Source organism: Papio anubis, chromosome 4 (assembly GCF_008728515.1).
Source record: "Papio anubis isolate 15944 chromosome 4, Panubis1.0, whole genome shotgun sequence".
Classification (NCBI taxonomy): Eukaryota; Metazoa; Chordata; class Mammalia; order Primates; family Cercopithecidae; genus Papio; species Papio anubis.
The window spans coordinates 174,473,541-174,476,915 of NC_044979.1; the positions used below are offsets into that span (position 1 = coordinate 174,473,541).

Consider the following 3,375-nt stretch of genomic DNA (forward strand, 5'->3'; position numbering starts at 1 on the left):
GTGTGAGCCACCACACCAGGCCAAATGTCTGTTGTTTAAGCCACCCAGTCTGTTATGGCAGCTCTAGGGAGCTGATATGCTGGGAAAGCTACCATTGTATTTTCTGATCCCCTGTGAGGACTCTAGAAGAGTAGGCCCCCCAACTCAATGCACTTGTGTGAGGTTTGGATGGTGGAGGTGAGTGGAAGCAGGCGGCTCTGTTACTGCTTCTTGGCTGTTGCTCTTGGGTGGCCCAGCTGTGGCAGCACTGCAGGTTCCTACAACAGTGTCGAGAGTCTTCATTTTGTGAGTGTCATGAGGCAGTTCCCATGGTTACGGGCAGACTGCTCCCAGACCCCTGGATCCAGCCTGTAACACGTTCGTGTGTGTGTGTGTGTGTGTGTGTGTGTGTGTGTGTGTGTGTAGAGAGATGGAGTCTCACTATGTTGACCAGGCTGGTCTCAAACTCCTGGGCTCAAGTGATCCTCCTATCCTCCCACCTTGGCCTCTCAAAGGGCTGGGATTACAGACATGAGCTGCTGTGCCTGGCCTATCACACATTTATTTTTTTTTTGAGCCAGTCTCGCTCTGTCACCAGGCTGGAGTATAGTGGTGCAATCTCGGCTCACTGCAACCTCTGCCTCCCAGGTTCAAGTAATTCTCCTGCCTCAACCTCCCAAGTAGCAGGGACTACAGGCGTGTGCCACCACACCCAGCTAATTTTTGTTTTTAATAGAGACAGGGTTTCACCATGTTGGCCAGGATGGTCTCGATCTCTTGACCTCGTGATCTGCCTGTCTCAGCCTCCTAAAGTGCTGGGATTACAGGTGTGAACCACTGTGCCCCGCCCTGTCACACATTCTTGAGCTGGTGGCTACTACCCCAGCTAGTGGTTCCTGACTTTCCTGACAGCAGCTGTGAGCACAGTTCCCGGCAGCCCACTGGGGTGTGATTTGGGGAGCTGCTGCGGAGGCCTAGCCTTCTGAGGGATTCTGAAAGCACCTAATACCCTGCATTAAATCCTGTTCTGCTCAACTTAGCCAGAAGGACAGCCTTTTCTGCAGGTGGACACTGGCAGCCTCACATTTAGAAACAGATGCTGCTTTCCTCATGGACGCCATCCACTCTTACGCCACCCTCCCTCTCACTGAGTTGTTTTCTATTGCACTCACTGGTATTTAAATGTGCTGCGTTTACTTGTTTGTTTGTGCACTTATTGCCTGAATTGTGACCTCCATGGAAACATCGACCTTGTCACTGGGCCTCTCTTCTGACATCCTCACGCCTAGAACAGCACTTGGTGCAGTGGCCGCTTTGGGGTATTTATGGAAGAAGAGAGAGAGAAAAGGAATTTCTAAGTTTGGCTTCTCCTTGAAGAAGCTTCCAAAGGCGTTTCTAGAACACTTAAAATATGTGAAAATAAGGGCTACCTGGGTTATATGTTAAATGAATTATGCTAAAGAAGACTCAGCAGTTGCTAACTTTTCTCCTCTGCTCTTAAATATCCCGTTCTGCTGTTTCAAATTAGAAACTCAGAGTTCCAAAACAGTGAGATCGTTTACTTCTTTTTCTTAAAAAAAAAAAAAAAAGTCATTGGAATAACGGAAGTACTTTAAGAATCTATGGGGCAAGAATAGAAGCTAGTCATCATTGTATAAACCAAAAATAAAATTCTAATGCCCCACAGCTATCTTAATGGACCCTACCTCTTGGCCAAGGGCCTTCCAGAGTTAACCTGAAAATCTAGTTTAGGACAGGACGGGAAGCGGGGGTCAGACATGCCTCATCACCCCAACATCAACACAGACCTTAAGTCTGATAAGAAACATGTACAATATCTTGTTTCTGAAGCCTGCTACCTTGAGGCTTCCTCTGCATGATGAAACCTTGGTCTCCACAACCTTGCATCGTAACTCAGACATTCCTTTCTATTGATAGTAACTCTTTCGACCAATTGCCAATTGGAAAATGTTTACATGTGCTTATGACCTGGAAATCACTCTGCCTCTGCCACCAACTTTGAGTTGGCGCCCTTTCAGACAGAACCAATGTACATCTTGCAAATATTGATTGATGTCTCATGTCTCCCTACAATGTATGAAAGCAAGCTGTGCCTGACCACCTTGGGCACGTGTCCTCAGGACCTCCTGAGGCTGTGTCACGGGCACGTCCTTAACCTTGGCAAAATAAAACTTTCTAAATTGACTGAGACATGTCCCCGATACTTTTGGGTTCACATCTGTCACTGAGATGGTAACTGTGGTCATTTGAATACCCCTCACATTATCCTCATCTACTCACAGCAGCCCTATTCATCTGGCAAACTGAGGGATATCACTTGGAATATGATATTTTTATTAAAAATACGATTTTGGTTTTCTAAGGGATGCTCTGGGCTGCTGTAAACCAGGGTCTGCAGGGCCCACCGGTTTCTGCAAATGAGGTTTCACTGGCACTCAGCCAGGTCCGGTTGTTTACATATTGCCTAGGCTTCTTTCTAGAGCTGAGTTGTTGTGTCAGGGACCACATGGCCTTCAGAGCCTAAAATATTTACCCTCCGGCCCCTTAAGAAAATGTTTGTCAGCTCCTACTCTAAACAAAACCTCTGGCCACGTGGCCTCTGGCGCTGCCTAAAGTCTTTGCTGTGCCCTTTGCGGATGTGCTAAGGATGAACTGAGCTCAGAGCGGGCCAGTTTCAGGCTCCTTCCCGGAGCGATAGGAACCTGGAATTCTCAGCCCATGTGACCAGTACTGGCCAATGAAATGCAAGCGGAACTGACCTGCGCCTCCAGGCTGAGGCAGTGAAACGCCCCTGAGCCTTTCCCCAGTCTCACTCTTCTCCCCCATGGCAACCAGCAAACTTCCGGAGAGCAGAGCCAGGGTCCCTGCACGGGGTAGAGCGCAGACTCCACCACTGCTGACCTGTGATGAGCTTGCAGCGAGCAAGAAATCAGCTGTTGCATATTATGGCACTAAGATTTTAGGGTTGTTTGTTACAGCACAATAAGCCTAGCTCACTCTGACTAGGATGGTAGTCTTTTTGCTGTCATAATTAATTTGCATTTCTCAGAGTTTAAAAGGGTGCACCGCCCACCCCCCCAGATCTCAGGTAGGCATTTTTGAACTTAACTAGATAACAAAATACAGCTAAGATCAGTCCTTTTCTCCAGCAAAGATGGCAATGCTTTAATACCTCTGAGCATGTTAAAGACCCTCCGAGACTCTAGCCTCTGCTGCAAAAACACATACGAATACCTACTACTACTGCTGCTGTGATGATGACGACAGCAATAGTGAGAATATTTTAAATATGCCAGGCGCTGTGGCAGCTGCTTTCCGAATATTGTCTTATTTAATCTGATCATTACCCTATGAGGTAGGGAGTGTTCTGATTCC

The 3,375-nt window shown here is 47.5% G+C and overlaps 1 long non-coding RNA gene across 1 annotated transcript; it reads right to left on the reverse strand.

Moving 5' to 3' along the window:
• Positions 1-727: 727 nt before the first annotated feature.
• Positions 728-3,057, reverse strand: LOC110742765. Its single transcript, XR_002520813.2, has 3 exons — positions 2,760-3,057; positions 1,410-1,549; positions 728-1,291 (listed from the first exon to the last, which is right to left on the reverse strand). It is a non-coding gene; the product is annotated as an uncharacterized LOC110742765 (long non-coding RNA).
• Positions 3,058-3,375: the final 318 nt, after the last annotated feature.